Raw genomic sequence first — 17,863 nt, forward strand, 5'->3', positions numbered from 1 at the left:
TCTCCAACCTCCAACCTGAGGGCACCTCCTCTAGCTTGGAAGTAGTTTTGGCCCACAGCCTTATTCTATTAAAGCTCTAAGAAGTCCCTGTGCTTGAGGAAAATGCCCTGGTACAACAACAATATACTGTCATTTTCTGAATCTCCCCTCTGCTGTGGCCATCTACGTTTTGGGGATGGCACTGTCCCTCTCCAGCTTGTGGTTGGACTATCAACAAGGCTCACTGTGATGCAACTTTTTCACCCATATGTGTGCAGCTGTTTCAGCCAGCTAACCTTATGCTTTCTTCTTGTCAGAGCCTGTAATTCATAATCATGTGCACCAGCTCTGTGCTTAACGACACTTAAATAATTGGCAGCACATGGCAACTTAATGAAAAGTAGGGGAAGTGGATGTACAGTTGCAGGATAATGGGCTGCGAACAAAACTGTTCGTGGGCCATCCTTACAATGTTCCCCACATGGCATTTGTTTTGCACGTGGAAGCAGAGCTCCATTAGGGAAAGGAACCCTACTACACAGACTTCCTTTCTTAGTGCTAGATGGCAAGGCAAGCCGGTTCTACTCCTAGTTGTTCCCAAAAACTAAACAGAATTTGACTTTCAGCTGCCTTAATGCAAACAGGTTCAAGGGTACAATATTACATTTTTCTTATTTTTTTTTCATAATGCTGTTCCCTTGTAGAAGTTTGTGCAGTTCTTTTCATTCCTGACCAGCAGCCATACAATTGCTGGGACAGCTCAAAGTAGCTTTGTGAAATTCAGTGATAACTGCCTTTCCAACAGGGGAGAGTATGTGCTGGGGGACAAACAGCAGCTGTTTGCTCTGGCAGCAAGTGTCTACAATGTTGTAGGCTTGATGGATGACTGTTTGCTTCAGTCCACTTTGCACTTTTATATCCTTTTCTGATTCAAATCTGCGTATGAGCTTGTTTTTCTAGCTTGCCTCCAAGTTCTCTTAGTTCTGACAGTGCTTCTTTTAATCAAACACATTAGAGCTATAAATGGAGACATGGGAAAAGCCCAAAGGGATTTGCTAATGTTTCTGTTATAATCCTGGATAGATTTGCAAACAAGTGTCTGCACAGAATTCCACATGACTAGGTTGTCAATAGCATTAAATTGGTTTTGGGCTCGGAGGAACTTCATTTTCAGAGTAGTGAGGTATCTCATAGCCCTTAAGTCCATTCAATTAGACTCCATATGGTGTCATCAGTACTCTGACTCTTTTGGGGCAGGCCACTATCCTTGGAAGATATTTAAAAGCCAAGTGACTGCACTACTTGCATTACTAGGCAAACAAGGACATGGTGGCTTTTTTGTGCTCTATTCCGGGAAGTTTTTATATGGTTCTGTGCCTACACAAAAAAAAAAGAAATCTCAATATGTTGTTTTACTAGCTCATCAGAATAATTCTTACCATCTCCTCAGTTTCATCTGCAAAAAAATATTGATAACATGGATTTTTTTAAGTCTGTTGAGATTGCCATTTCTATCTATTGTACTTGCTCTTTATGACTTATAACAGGCAAATTTATTCAAATGGGGTTTCCCTAGTTATGGGCTATTATTTGCTCTCAGCTGATATTATCTATTCCAGTTTTACCAGTGGTACATGGAGTGGTTTGAACCTCTTATAAACAGGTTTGATAATATGTTGAGCCCAGAGCCCTATTGATGATGTTCTGGGTCTGGGATGTGCCGTTGGTGAGTGGGAAATGAGCCAGGTGCTCCCAGGCCTGCTGGTTTTCAGACAGGCCATGGCCACAATATAGGCAAACCCTTTGACAATTCCTGTTGTCCTTCTAAGCGACTCATCCCATTCTAAAAGCTTCATAAACGTCTGCCTGCTATGTAACTGCCCACTGCATGCAAAAGCCTGTCCTTTATTAGCTTTGAATGCCTCTGGGAAGAATGGCATCAAACATTCCCTTGTTCTTTTGCCATGAGATAGGTGGAACTGAAGCTCCCCAATTCTTTCTCCCATGCCTTCATTATTGGATTTTCTCTGGGGCCCCTCAAAATCAGCTCACTCTATTTCCTGTTTCCAAAATGAGAGGTAAGGAGCCCCCCTGTTAGGATGTATCAGGCCCTCAAATTTCTCTCACAGGCCCTGGGTGTTAGTCAGCCTCCCATTCCTTATGCACCTTGACACCCTGCCAGCTTTTCTGACCAGAGCTGTGCACAGAGCAGAGATGTTCATTGAGTTATTGACAGTGAAGCCCATGTCCCTTCCCTGAGCTGATACAGTTAATTTAGAAACCTTTGAGCTGTTTCGGGAATAATGTTTTCCCTCCAGTATGCATTAGCTTGCAACTGAAATGTATTGATTTCTAGGAAAATCATGCACCGATAAAACAACTGTATTTTACTTTCAGTGAAGGAAGGTTGTTTTTCATATTGCAAATGGAGAGTGGTATATAAAACATCTTTTAAATATCAGTCTTTAAAATGAAAAAAAACTGCTTTAAGTTTTACCTTTAAAAATAAAACTGGTTCTGGTTGTATAGAGAAAGAAGGGGGAATTGTCTATAATTATTTCCTAGCATGGCTCCAGACCCTTCCCTTCTTCATACCCACCTCCACAACCTCATGTACGGAGCTGGCTAAAATGTGTTGGTGGTGTAGTTCAAAGTAATTGTTGTGGTGCAGAAGATGTCCCTTGTCATAGTAAGCAGCAGCACATGGAAGACATAAATGGCTCATGCAAACGCAGACTGCAATCTCCTTTAAATTTCAGTACGGGCAGCACCAGTAATTAGAATAAGGCCCATTTCTGACCACAGCTGAAGTTGGAAAAAGCTTCCCCTTATCAACTCCGTGCTGATCCACTGCATAAGTCTATCAAAGCTAAATTGATCTGCCAGAATATTCCTAGCATGGAGTGTTGGTTGTAGTCGTGATGGTCTAAGGACATAGGCAGACAAGGCTCTTTGGGTAAATGTGATATGTTTTATTAGACCTCCCAGTGCCTGAAGAAGGGTGTTTGTGCCTGGAAACTTGCAAAGAACATTTTTTCCAATTATTTAATTGGTCTAATAAAAGATATCATATTTACCCAAAGAACCTTGTCTGCCCAGCATGGAGTTGAGCCCAAGCAGCATGTTGTATGGAAAGATCCAAGACCAAGAAAGCAAAATGTTTTAGGAAGACATACCTAAGAGCATTTAAGAAAATGTTTTGAAAGTCTCACTTGGATGCTTCCCTTGGTCTTCTGAAGCATTGTAGATGGTATATGGCTTGGCCTACAGCTTCACGCCCCATCTAACCTGGCGCTCCCATTGAGAACTTGTGCTTTTGAGAAATTAGAAGAGAGTTTGACTTGAGCACAAGATACTTATTTATCCAGCCATTTTGGTGAGTGTGTTAAGTGCCTCCACATTTAAGTAACACCTATTGGCTTATGTTTGCCTTTCAGGAAGGGGTGAAAGCCGTATGTATGCTTGCTAAGCACAGCAGCCTGGTTGGAAGCAAAGTACTTAGAGGTCCATGTTTCCAGAACAGCTCAACCAAGCACTTGCTTTAGGGCAGGGGCAGGCAATTATTTTGGGCAGAGGGCCGCTTACTGAGTTTTGGCAAGCCATTGAGGGCCACATGACAGGCAGCCCAGGGTAGATTAATATTAATTTTCTAAATTTTTTAGGGGCCCTATGAGCCAGATAGAATGGCCTGGCAGGCCGCATCCGGCCCCTGGGCCGCATTTTGCCCACCCCTGCTTTAGGGAGTCTGAAGTGTTCCAATATATGCAGCTAACTTGGCAAATGGTTCCTGGCTCAGTAATGACTTTGTGACTTTGTGACCTCTACCTGGCCTTGAGGTGAATGTTCTTTCTTCAGCATTGTTGGTTGTAGCCGCGTTGGTCTAAGGACACAGGCAGGCAAGGTTCTTTGGGTAAATGTGATATCTTTTATTAGACCAACTAAGTAGTTGGAAAAATTGTTCCTTGCAAGCTTTTAGGTACAAACACCCTTCTTCAGACATAGTCTGAGTCTGCTGGTGTTGTGGAATAGAAGCCAGTATGCAAAATGCAGGTCTGTGAAAATGCAAATGCATGGTAGTGAGGATATGAGGGAATGGGAGACATTGGTGGTGGTGGGGTGGGGGGGATGTTGACTTTGTGATAAAATGTAGCTGGTAAAATATACAGAGGTTACCCGGGGTTATCAGATGGCAGGCAGGTTATAATGTGCCATAAATCCAATGTCTATATTTAGTCCATGATTTTTGGGGGTTTTTTTGTATCTAGTAGATTTCAGAAGTGAAGTCTGTAGGCTCATCTACAAAAGGTGTTTTGTAAATTCCCTTTGAGGATTAGAACTGAGAGATCGGAGACAGTGGCTCACCCCAATTCCCCATAGCCTCTGGCTTACTTGTGGCTGCCAGTGCTGTCCCCAGGGGATCTGGCAGGGAAGAAGAACTGACCTGCTGTGTCTGGCTACTGCTGCTGTCATCAAACCACAGATGCTCTCTGAGTGGAGCATGGCCCAAAGAATGGCAGAAGCAAACAGGCAGGGGGTTCCCCTTCTCTGCCTGCTCCCCTGGGACAGTGCCAGTAGATGGGACCTGGGGTGGGGGGGCAGGGAGACAGGGATCTGAGGGGCTGGAAGGGGCAGCAGACCACAGGCCCCATCCAGGGGACCGTGGTGGCAGCAAGCTGATCCAGGCTGGTGTGGGGGGGCGGGGATGCCGCCATCCCCGCCCCCCCACAGGGGCGGCACCGCCATCCAGGCCAGCAGGGGGTGGTGTCAGAAATGGCCGCCTGAGTCAGATGGGGCCGGGAGGCAGTGTGGGGGAGGGGGAAGAGGGATTGGAGAGCAAGCCCAATTCAGGCCCATAAGGGGGGAGGACTAGGTGGGGTGTTATACCAACATGTAGCCTAGCATGGCTACACATTTGTGTAACATGAGCTTCATATTACAGATAATCCTAGGCTGGAGTGGCGTAATTTTTAAGATGGCTAAATCATAGAATTAGATAAGTAGGGCTGAAAGGGACCTTCAGATGTCATCTAGTTCAACCACCTGCCTGAGGCCCTATCCAAACCATTCTATACACTCCATAATCTAAACTCTATATAAACCCCTCAACCCTGACACAACACAGGCCTAACACTCTCACTTGCCACAGGTAAAGCAGGGGAACCACGGCAGCCAATGTCCTGCTTCTATGAAATCTTGTCAATATGTGCTCAAGAGATCCCAGGTAGAGGGTCGTGCCCCCACTACAGAGGAAGACAAAACCCTCCATAGTCCATACCAATCTTACCATGGGGTAAAATTCCTTCCTGATCCCAAATATGGTGACTGGTCTGACCCTGAGTGGAGGGGCAAGACTCCCTAACCTGGAACCTCTGGCTTTGGTCCCAACAGGAGCATTGGCACAGGCCAGTCAAAGTCCTGAGCCTTGGCTGTAGCCAACACCCAATGCCTCTGAGGGAGGCTTAAAAACACCATTACACATGTAACAGAAGGAAGGGGGTAGGGGTAACCAGCAAAACCCAGATGCATGGGAAATACCCATAGTAGAACATAGATATTGCTACACCTAAATTATTTTTGACCAGTGGCTGTCCAACCTCTTCTTGAACACCTACAAGAAGGTGCACCTAGGTGTCTTGCACCTAATACCTTTATTGATGCATCCCCAAATTGCATTTGTCTTTTGTGCAGCTACATCACCCTGAAGACTTATATATATTGAGTCTGCGGTCTACCAAGACTCCCAAATCTTTTTCTATATTGCTGCCATCCATCCAGGCATCATGCATTTTGTATTTTTTTTTTGATTATTCCTCCCAAGGTGTAACACCTTGCATTTGTTTGCATTGAACCCCATCTTGGTAGCTCTAGCCCAACTTTTCAATCTGTCAGGATCATTCTGAATTGTGCTCATATTCTCCACCGTGTTCACAGTCCTTCCCAGTCTTGTGTCATCTGCAGACTTGCTCAATAAACTTTCTATGCCAGCATCCAAATCATTAATAAACATATTGAACAGCACCATGCCCAGGACAGATGCCAGTGGGACTCCAGTCAAAACCTCCTGCCATTCTGACGTGGACCCACTAATAATTACTCTTCGCTTGTGGCTATTGAGCCAGTTTCTATCCACCTTTATAGTAATTTTATCTAGCCCATTTTTCTCCAATTTTTTATGATAAAGTCATGTGGAACCTTTTCAAAAACTTTGCTGAAGTCCAGATACACTATATCCACAGCATTCCCTTCATCCACCCAAGTAGTTGCTTAAAATTAGTTTCAGATGTTAATGTGTGGACACTCTCAGAGTTTAGAGCTCCAGGAGCTGCCTAAAATTAATGCATAACAGAGCCCCTGAGTCATGTTGGAAGGTGTCACAAAAACAGCGCTCTCCCTTGGAGGAACAGGGGAGGTGAACAGCGAGGCAGTATTTCTGAGGCCAGCCAAGGCAGAAGGGCATCAGCATTTAAATTGATCAGGTTCAAAAAGGCAGCTGCTGATAGCTGAGGGTGATTGCCTGGACTTTTCTTCACAAGGGTATGGAGTACTTAGCGTTCTCACCCCATGGAGCTGAGTCTGGCGGCGGGAGGTGGCGGGAGGTGGTGGAGAGCCAGTGGTAGAGCCGTTTGGAGTGCTGCCCTTGATCTGAGCACAGCCCTAGCCAGTGGCTCTCCCCCGCCTCCCGTCACCGGGCTCAGCTTCATGGGGCTGCATTGTCACTTGGAGCACAGCCCTGGTGAGCACAGCCCAGTGGCTGGAGTCTCTGCAGCCCCACTGAGCTGAGTCTGGTGGCAGGAGGCAGCAGGAAGTGGCAGAAGGCAGCGGAAACCAGTGGCAGAGCCACTTGGAGCACAGCCCTTGGTCCGAGTAGAGCCCTGGCCAGTGGCTCTCCCCCACCTCCTGCCGCTGGGCTTGGCTGCGTGGGGTTGGTGGAGCCAGTTGAAGTGCAGCTCAGTGACAGGAGGTGGGGGAGAGCCAGGGCTGCAGTCTGAGTGGCTCTGCCAACCCCACAGAGCTCAGCCTTGCGGTGGGAGGCAGGGGAGAGCCACTGGCCAGGGTTGCGCTTGGAGTGGCTCCACCAGTGGCTTCCCCCTCACCTCCCACTGAGCTCCTTGGGACTGGCAGAGCACAGCCCTGGCTATCCCCTGCCTCCTACCACCGGGCTGCACTTCAAGTGGCTCCGTCAGCCCCACAGAGCTCAGCCCCACAGCCCTCCCAAGGGTGCGGGCCCCCAGATCTGTATGCAGGATGACAGCAGGCTGCCACTGCTGCCTGGGGCCAGTGACAGCAGCAATCTTCCCGGTGCTGGGCTCAGGCTCCACCCAGTGCCAGACCCAGGTGGTAATGGCAGGCGCAGATCTGGGGGCCTGCATCCCCAGGAGGGCTGCGGGGCTGTGCCAGACCCCTCCTGGGGTGCATGGCCCCGGGATCTGTGTGAGGGATGACAGCAGGCTGCTGCTGCCGGCTAGGACTGGTGCTGAAGCCCAGCTTTGAAACTCGAAATGTTTCAAAACTTTCAAAACGTTTCAAGTGCCCGTGTTTCGTTTCAAAGCTGTTTTGAATGCATTTGTTTCATTTCGATTTTGCTGTTCTGAGCTCAAAACGCATCGAAACAGCTTAAAAAAGAAACACCCGGTCAAATTTCTCATAGTCCTACTACAGAGTATAATTGCCTACTTCAGTTGCAGGAATAAGTGGATGGGACTATATTTGTCAGTGGCAGTTCCAGGGTCTAGAGGGAAGCTGGAGATATCTGCCAGATCCTGCAGGGTCCTACTCATCAGTACCTCTGTGGATTCAGGGGATGCAAGGATCTCCATGTATAGAGCTTCTCCAAGAGATGACAAGGCCATCAGCAGTCTGTGCCCACATACAGAAATTTCTGATGTCAGGTGTCTGGGAGAATGAGAGCCAAAGGCTGGACACTGAAGTGAGGGATATTCAGGTGAAGCTTTGGCAGTGAGGAGAATTAGCTCAGAGAGTAACTGACTGGGGCACCATGGGCTCCCCACAATATGCAGTTGGCAAGACTGGGTGGGATGTCCTAGCCAACATGAGTGAATGGGAGACATGCCTGGGTCCATCCTATGCTAGAGGTCAGACTAAGTGCTCATCATGGTCCCTGCTGGTCCTCTGTTCACACTTCAAGCATCCTCAGGTAGTTGAATAACATCATGTGAGCAACATTTCAGAGCCACTTGCTAGAGTAAAGATAAAGTGGGTGAATGCTCTGAGCCAGCCTCTCTGGGTTGCAGCTGTGTGTCAAGCTGCAACACAGAGGACCTGGGATAGCTCACTTTGCCAGTCTGCTGCACTCCCCTGCTCTTGCGAGATCTGTTGCAAGAGCTCGCAGCTACTTGGGATGTTTGCATTTCCCCTCATAGTCCAGTTCTGATGTGGCCCTGCCAGGGACAGCCTCGCCCCCCGTGGTGGAAGTTAAAGTGCCAACACTCTGGAGAACTGAAAGATCATTACAGAGGTGATTGAGGCAGAATATAATGTTACTATGGTCAGTGCTATAGAAGCCTGCCTAGAAGGCAACTCAGGCATCTCCTCCTGCCCCATGCACTGCCTCCTGGGCTAGTGACAGACGTTACACATAAACCGGTTTAAGTCATCAGAAACTGGTTTAAATCTGTAACAGAACATAAGTTCAGTGCACATAAACCAATTTCAAATTGGCTGAACCTGGTTGAATGCAGCATCAGACTTGACTGATTTGGGTCAAACCAATTTATGCAATTTTTGTCGCAGACCCAGAGCAGGTCAGAGGATCTTGTTGTTGATTATTTCATTGTTCATTCTTTCTCTGAAGCAGTCAATATAGTGGTCAAGTTTTAAATTTTGTCCACTGCGAGGTGTCCAATCTGATCTTTTTGAGGTTTTTTTAGGGTTTACCTTTTCCTTGATGTTGTCATAGGATGAAGGACAGATCAGTATTTCTATGAGACTAGGTAGACTGCCACAAGGCCCTGCAGACTGCAGACTGACAGTGGAGGGTTTCAGCCATTCCTCACTGAAGAGGAGTTTGCCTGGCTTCTGAGAGCTCTCGCTCTGCTAATGGATGCACTGCTGTTACAAATGGGTTTTCCTGCCTTGGGAAAGCTGATCCCTGGCAAAGAAGCTCTTCTTAGTTCTTGCTTTGAGAAATTTTAGCATGTCTTTTAAAGGCCACCCTTCATCCAGCTGCGAAGCATCTCCCTAGAGTCCTATAGCTGAACTCCCAGTTTGAACCTGGATCAGGTAAGAGCCTGATTTGCCACTGTCCAGCCAAGGAATACCCTCAGCACAGGAGGTCTCTGTATGCAGGCACAGAGCAAGCCCTGTGCTCTGAATGTACAAAGACTGTGAAGGGAGAGGTGAAGTTTCTGGGGCAGACCTGAGCCTGCAAAGCCCCTTAGTGTAAGGGCACAGAGAACACGAAATGTGTCAGGCCCCAGCCTAGCACACAGAAGTGATTGCAGGTGGTGCCACAGACTGCTCATGTGACCTTGGGTGGGTCACTTAGCCTGCCCCTGTCTTCTCCACCTGCCTGCTGAGGAGAATAGTTCTGCTCTGTCCCCAAGAAGGAAGGGAAGAAGAATGCATTAAAGCTTGTGAAGTGCTCAAGCTGGAACAGTGCTGGCCCTTTAAAGCTTGGCAGGCCATTCACTGCCATCCGGGTGCCGGCTGCAACTCTCCTTGCTTGCAGTCATGCTGTGTGATGCCCTCTCCAGCATCCTTTCACCCTGTCACGTGCCCGTGCGTAATGAAGGATAAACCCAACACTCACCCCATGTGGGGAAGATTATACAAACCCAGAAGCATTTGAAATTAATCCTAGAAGGCTTATCTGTGAGAGCAGATTACAGGAGAGGCACAGCAGTGCAGCACAGAGCATGTGTCCACAGTGCATTGAGGGGGACATGGGTGAATGCATTAGCCTGGGCCTGGCCTCAGTGATCCAAGCACTGCTGGGCCAACATGCTGCCATGCTGCTTGGTGTCAATGTGATGGGAGGGAAGACATAAGCTGAATTATTCCATCCCTCAGAGCTCTGAGAACTCCTACAAATTGTGCCCCCATTTCGGTGACCCCCATTGAGGAGGTGTGCTCCAGCTATAACCCCCTCACCTTTTATCTTTCACTATCCTATCAGCTGTCCCTAAACCCAGCTGGTGCAGAGGGGTCTCCAGGGGCTGGTAGGTTGGGCTTCTTTTGACCAGTGTGTGGCTGAGCAGGGGATGCTCTCATGCCTCTGGCTGCAGCCACTGTACCGCTCCTGACAGATGAAGGGTACTGGGCTCCTGGCATATTTCTTTGGTACATGGTACATCTCCTCAAGGTAGTGGCCGGCTTTACGAGCTGTTTCAGAGGGCTCGTTACTGTCCTTCACACTCTTCTGCCCCCTGCCCTGGCTGTTCCTCTAGGCTGAGTCCTAATGGTGCCTCCCTCCTTATTTGGTCAGATAGATTTGTGTCTTGCAACCATGGGGAGTCAGGCGGGCTGAGGTGGGTTTTTCACCAGATGACAATAAGTCAGGGAGCTCATTATACCTGAGTTAGGATTGATCATCAATCAGCAATCAGGGGAATGAAACACAGGTCGGTGCACACCACACAACCTGGAATCAAAGAGGCCAGACCATAGCTGGTGCTTTGATGGAGCAGTGCCACCCCCTTGGGGTTACCCCAGAGCAGGAGAGAGCACGTTGCGGGGAGGAGGGGGGCAGAGAAGTGGTTAAGATGACCAACAAAACAGTGTGGGGCACCAGCAGTAGGACCTGGCATTTGCTACTGGCTGGAGATACCAGTGGGCACTGGTCAGCTTTCCTGGGAGTTCCAGCATATGGTCCATGGTTTGTCCTACCATGTCAGTGTTGCTGTTTTGACAGTATTTAACATTCTCAGCTCCCTGTCATCTTGCAGGCGACCCTCACTTGAAAGAGAGTCACTCATTCCCAAAGCTCCAAGCAAATATAGCATCTCCCTCATTTTTTACTGTTGCAGATGACTGACATCTGAGGAGTGCCTGCATTATGAAGAAAAGTGAGAATGTGGACAGAGCCAGACACATTCTGGGAAGGAATCCACAGTGTGTCAGTGTTCCTATGGGAATCGTTGTTGATGCCTTTCAATCAGGGCCCCTGACACAGGTTCTGTGTCCCTTAGTGGGTTAAGAGGGGGCTTCCTCCCCAGATGGCTCATGGACTACACAGAGTTTTCAAGCGGGTTAAGTCAGAGCAGGATTTAGCCCAAGATGTATAAATGAAAAACAATTCTAGTCTTAGAAGAGATGAGCAAGCATGCTGATCCTGCTCAGAGGGACCACCTCCCCCACTCCTCTGCCAATATACATATGATAACAAGACACTGCATGCAACTTTACTGATGTGTCTTGACTAGAGAGCTTCCAAAGATCCAGTTAATCTGGGCTAGAAGGCATGGATCTAAAAAGGAGATAATTGCTTGATATTTCAGTGCTTCTTTCCAAGCAGGTGGAAGAGTGCCCCTTTGTGTTTTGTGCCAGTGGCCCATCAGAGATCAGACAGCTTTGGGACAATGGAGTTTCCACATATGAGCTGTCCCTCTGAACAAGGCAGCTAGGCTTTCCGGGGTGTTTTTACAAGCAGATTATTATTTGTTGCATAGATTGATGGCCAGGTACCATATAAGAGAAGGCACCAAATTCCCATTACACTGGCAATTCCAGAACCCCTCACAACAGTAGGTTCATCAGCACTGGGCACTGTTTGTGTTACAACAGCACCCTTGGGGAGCACTCAGTGCCATAGTGGTAGGGGCTGTACCAAGCCATAGATGGGGCTGTGGGTGTGAAAGCATGTGGAGTGGGAGCATTACTAATAATGGGCATGGTAGAGAGTGATTACAGGAAGGGGCACACCTCTGTGCACTGTGTGCAGATTTGGGTCAGGTTTTTCAAGATGAATAAGATATTAAAGAGCTCAGCTGCCCCTACCAAACACCTGCACAATCATTTCTAGCTGCCTCTTTACCTTAGTTTCACTGGAGAAAAGGACACGGATGAGTATTAGCTCCCAAAGGGGCAAGAACAGTTTGGAATGGTTTCACTGGTGAACAGGACCATGTCACTCTTACCTTGCCCCCACACTCTCTTCCCAGGCCCTGTGGTCACTATCCACCTCTTGTCCCCCATCAGAAGCTCAAGCTGTGAGCTCTTAGTGGCATACAATATCTCTTCCCTTGCAGGTGTGTACCATGCTCAGCACAATGGTGCCCTGCCCCTGATGGAAGCCTTTGCAGATGATAACCATGGGTCCCACCCAATGCGGGCAATGCATGTCTTGGTGAGCCCTATATGCCCACTTAGTGAGCACAGAAGTCTCTCAATCCCCTTCTCTGGCTCCTGCCAGGGGCCTCCTGCTTTTCACTTACCAGTCCTTTCCACTGCTTCCACTCCTCCCAATCACCCCCTGGTCAACATAAACAAGCTTAATTTGCTTTTGCTGACCCTAGAAACATGGCTGCCATGCACAAGTGGGAAGAGCACCCTCTGCTTAATCAGGAAGAGTGCTTGGGGCAAGGGAAGAGAAAACGGGAAGCGTGCTTGGGGCAAAGGGTTCCCAAGTGCTCAGCCCTGGTTTCCAAGCCCAAGTTCAGTTCCCAAGAGCAGGATTTCCACAAGTACTTGATACACATCCTGTGTTCACTGCCTGAGCTGCTCTGCAAATCTCATTTGATTTCATTGGCTCCAAAACTGTTTCACGACACTGATGGGGCAGAGATTTAAAATTGATGCCTTTCCCAACTGTTGCTCCCACTGTGGCATGAAGAAAGAGCTGCACAGAGTCTGTCTCTTTTTTAGCACTCCAGGACTTTAACGAGCTTCCTCCTTTTGATCGTGCAGCCACTGATGTGGCTCATGGTTCATTTGCTGTGAGTGCACCTCTGGCTTACAGAATCACTGAAGAGTTCACCCTGCATGGGGTATCATAGCTGAGAGAGATGCCTGGGGCATGTGTAAAAAATTAGATTTATGTAAAGATAACTATGTAAGCTGTGTAATTTACTCCTGAATTGTAGCTGAAATCTCCAGTGGCTAAAGGGAAATTATCTGTGCTTGGATGTGAGGCAGAAAGGCAGGGAACATGAGTGTTCCTCCAGGACTCCCTGTCTCCTCCCTTTTTTTCTAGTATAGGAGAGGCTGCCTTATGATGGGATAAAGGGATAATATGTTAAATTAATATGAATACCTTTGAGTTTATTGAAAGCAGCTGATTTCGGTACTTTAGCTAAGCTAATAATAGCAGTAGTGTTCCTAAGGTAGGGTGTGGGAGGTATTTGCCTTGGGTGGCAACTATGAGGAGGTGCCAGGATTATTTCCCCCCACCCCTTTTCCTCCCTCCCCACTGCCAGGAGTCTTAGCTGTGGCAGGGGAGCCTTATGCTGCCTCTGCCCACCACAGACGTTGGTCAGCGCACTGCACCAAGTGCATGTGATGGGTGGGGAGGCGGAAGGAGAGACTGGAGCCAGCGGGATGGTGTTCTTCTCTCCCCTGACCCCCTCCCAAGCCTTTACTTGGAGATTGCTGTCAGGCCATTTTGAATTTTCTGAAATGTCTTTGCAATTAGTGAATTTTCCCTTATGCTATGAGCCAGCATGAAGCCTACATGCCATGTAAATCCAGTTTTAAGCCTCTGATCTCCCAGGCCCAAAAGCATGCACTTCACTCTGCCATAAAGTGCAATCCCTTGGCTTTCAAGGGAGCTACTCAGTCGGACATGAGTGGAAAGCTTTGCACAGTCAGAGGACTGGGGTGAAATCCTGGCCCCGTTGGAGTTAACAGCAAAACTCAAACCAGAGCTAGGGGCTAGGATTTCCTCAGTAGGGTTTAAGTGGTGTTTGGGGCTTGGGCCATTCCCCTTGGTGGGGTGAGTTTTACCCTGCTGGAAGATTTTCCTTGTCCATGATCTTTGCTCTGTAGATGAATCAAGCTTGCCAAAAACAGGAGAGAGAAGATGACAGAAAATATTTGGAAATTGATGCCATGTTTCTTTTTTTCCCCCAGCATTGTGCAAGAAATTTTCCTCCCAATTTTTTGCCTGTTTTGCAGCTTTTTAAGTTACAAAATATATCTAAAGAAATATTTTTATATCTGAAATAACATCTTTACAAAATAACGTCTGAAACAAAAGGGAAAAATGAGGACAGAAAAGGAAAAAAATTAAGAGGAAAGAAGGGATAAAAGAAAGGAAGAAAAATACTAACATTAAAAATATCAACTACTAGGGTAACATTTTTATTCGTAACACACTGTAAAACAATTTCTTTTTGTTTAATATGAGGAATCTCACTCAGCTCTATTCATGCTGCTTTGCTGGAATATCCAAAATGTATGCTGTGTAGTTGGTTTTGAGTGAATACAGATGACATTTCCTGATTGGATGAGTTCACGATATGTCACCAAATTTGATTTTTAGAGTAGAAATCTTGCATTGGGTCAATATTTTTAATATTCATGTGAAATTTGCTATGGCCTGAAAAAGTTTGCTGGTAAAATTGCAACACAAATCAGAGAGAAAAAACTAAGGGCAAAAGTAAGGTCAATTCTTGTATGAACTTTGGTGAGACATTCATTTTCTCTCTCAGTTTCCCCATATTGTTAATATTCCTATCTAATCACAATAATTGCCTATCTGAGGGAGGGGGTTCTATGGGGCTTAATTAATGCAAGTTTGTACAGTGCATGGATGTTTTTCAATAGAAGCACTAAAATACAGCTCAGAAGGAATTTGGGGTAAGCACAGGAGGGCTATTATTAGCTCTCAAATTAGTCGTGTTGCACCTGCCCCATACAGTTACCAGCTTGAGTGAAAGCTTCTCTCTGGCTCTAACCTACTGCTCCAGATGGGTCAACTGGCATAGGTGTAAGGCATCGCTCCAGTAAGGTGGAGGGTTCTGTGTGGATGGGGCTGCTGCTGAGGAAGGACTCAAGTTAACTCTCCAGTGAAGATGTACTTTAAAGCAGGGAAAATATGCATGCAATTAAATACATTTTTGCATGGAAGGCTATCGCCAAGGTAGAGACATGGATGTGCATGTCTGAGCAGTGCTTTGTCCTTTTGCTGAATGACTCATCCATCATTGTCTGCTCAAGTGAAATGACTTCCTCACAGCCAACAAGGTTTCAGAGCTGTGGAATACAAGGAGCAAAATAAAAGTTTATAGACTAGAGTGCAAGGTGAGAGCAGTATGCAAACCAGTAAGCAGTTTAACGGGCTTGTTGGCTACATCAGACTGCCCAGCAGCTGTTTAAATTGCAGCTGATAACTCTTCTTGTAAATGTACATTTGTCATAACAATACCATGATTGTATAGGACAGTGCCACAGGAGAGGGTTTTGTCATCCAGTGTATAGATTTTTAGGAAAAAACCCCCCTCCCTCCCTGCACCCTGCAGACTTTGAACCCCACAGGCCCCCTCTACATGTGCAGGTAAAGGTGCAATGGCATCTAATGTGGGATCCACACAATCATGCTTCCTGCCGTGCCTCAGTGCATAGCAGGAGTCATGACTGTGGGATCTTGCACTAGATCCCATCATGCTTTATTGCTAGTGCAGGGGGAGCCCAATCCTGGGGCATCTCATGCACACCTCACCCCCCCTCCCATGGTTGGAAGAATGCTGCTGTGATCTCCCCATCTTGAAACCCCTGCAGTGCGGAGGTTGCCACTGCCATGATTACCCCTACCTGGTGGTACATTAAAGCCCTGGGACAGGGAGATCACTGCAGCGATGATGTCCCTACCTCAGGAGTTTCATGTATCCCTGTGCTGGGAGATCACATCTGTACTCTATGGCTGCCAGGACCCAGTTGGGGCCCAGCACTGGGAGGCATACTGGGGGGACCCAGTGTCCACAGCTGTGAGACTCTGGGTCCTGGCAGCTACAGGGTGCTGCTGGGACCCAGAGTCCACAACTGCTGGGGCTGAGAGTCCCCAGCAGTTGCAGGCCTTACAGCCCTGTCTGGGCAAGGTGCACCCCTCTGGCTGGGAGCCCACAGCTGACAGGGCTCCAGCTGGATGTGAGACCCTGCTACACATGCAAATTAAAGCTTGATAGCAACCAGCGATTAAGTTATTGTACACATTTTTTTAGGTCTAACTTTATAGCTGGTTGAAGCTTTTTATTATGTGATAAGTATTTTGCACATGTAGCTGGTCTCAAGGTAATTGCGCAGTTAACTAGTTAATTGCACAACACTTGTAACATGTTGAAGGGGTCACAGACTTTTTGGCTGGTCGCTATTGCCAGTCCAAAGTTAGAAGGGTTGCAGGGGACGGGAAGAAAATCAGGTTGGAGACCTACAATGGAAGTAATGGAGGCAGAATTGTTGTCAGAACAACGTGAACGGTATAACCACATGGGAACCAGAGATGGTCACAGCCTCCCATCCCCTTGCATTAGCAACTGTGAAACTAACTAGTAGCCATTCATTTGAAAGCTGCTGTTCCCTTCTCTGGTAAATCTTTGAACAGGCTCCTATACGGTAAACTTCATCCATGAATGGAAGTCTAGATACATTCTTCACCATGGAATCACTAATGGTACCTTTCTAATTGGCATCACCTCTGAAAAAAATGGGATATTAACAACACAAGGGGAAACAGCAAGACTATAGTACTCTAAGGGTAGATTCCTTCATAGCTATTAGGCACCTAAGTATGATTCTGTTCCACACTGCTCAGGTCCTTGAAAATGCATTAATACATCTGCTTTTGTAACACAGTGTCCTCTGGCCCTTAAGACTGAAGTACAACAAAGCAGCAAGGAGGCCAAGGGTCCACATACCTTTTGTATGAACTGTTTTTCAGGGACTTGAGCAGGATGGAATATTAGCACAGTTGGGTAGAATTCCAGTTCCTGTAGGGTGTCCTAATGACAGATTTCTAGCTCTATAAGTGGCATTTTTGGCACTTAGGCACAGGTAGTGATTGAACTTCCCCTGCAGTATAAACATGCAAATGAATGTAGACTGAACATGCACACCGAGGTGACACATTGACTGGGCATGGATGCAGCTATGTACACATGCTCATTGTGGATGGGTATCTGCATTGAAGACCCAGAAACGTAGCTCATCAGAAAGCCACAGCTGTTACAATTAGGAGGAGGAGGAGGAGGAGGAGACATCTTCCAGGCTTTAGCTTCAGCATCTCCCCCTCTTGCCTGCCCATGGAGCCAGCTTCAAATGGAGTTCTGGAGAGGTGACTAGGTAATGCCTAAACTGCTACTATGCTGCTTAAGGCAATGTACTGGGAAATCAGATAGATACAGGTTTAAACCCCCTGGGGGTGAGTGGGGAGGCTAGAATGAAGAACTCCTGGGCAAATGCCCCAACCACTCGGCGATTGGGTCTAAAACATAAAGGAGCCCTCCTTCCCCCTTGTACTTTTTCTGGGAGGTACACACATATGTAGCCATGTACCTATTGAGCTCATGTGTAGTCTAGCCCACCAAGGGATTTGTTTGGCCCGCAGTGAGTCTCTTAGTTTCACCCAACCCAGACATGGCGGAGCTGGAGTAGCATGGCAACTGGACTTATTCATATATTCATAGATGTTAGGGAATATAAATGCCCTATGAGTTTACTGTTTGTTGGCTTGGCACAGCTACTCTCTCCCCTTGTCTCTCTCTCCCGGTCCTTGTTTTCTTTATTCTAATTTCTCTGTCCTTCTTATACTGTGCTTTCTGCACTTCCTTTCACAGCATCTGATGAAGTGAGCTTCAGCCCCAGGAAGCCTATGCTCTTCCTCTCTCTCTCTCTCTCTCTCTCTCTCTTAGTTTTCATAGATTCATAGATTCTAGGATCGGAAGGGACCTCAATAGATCATCGAGTCCGACCCCCTGCATAGGCAGGAAAGAGT

The sequence above is a fragment of the Alligator sinensis genome, unplaced genomic scaffold (genome assembly GCF_000455745.1).
Source record: "Alligator sinensis unplaced genomic scaffold, ASM45574v1 scaffold434_1, whole genome shotgun sequence".
NCBI classification, from domain to species: Eukaryota; Metazoa; Chordata; order Crocodylia; family Alligatoridae; genus Alligator; species Alligator sinensis.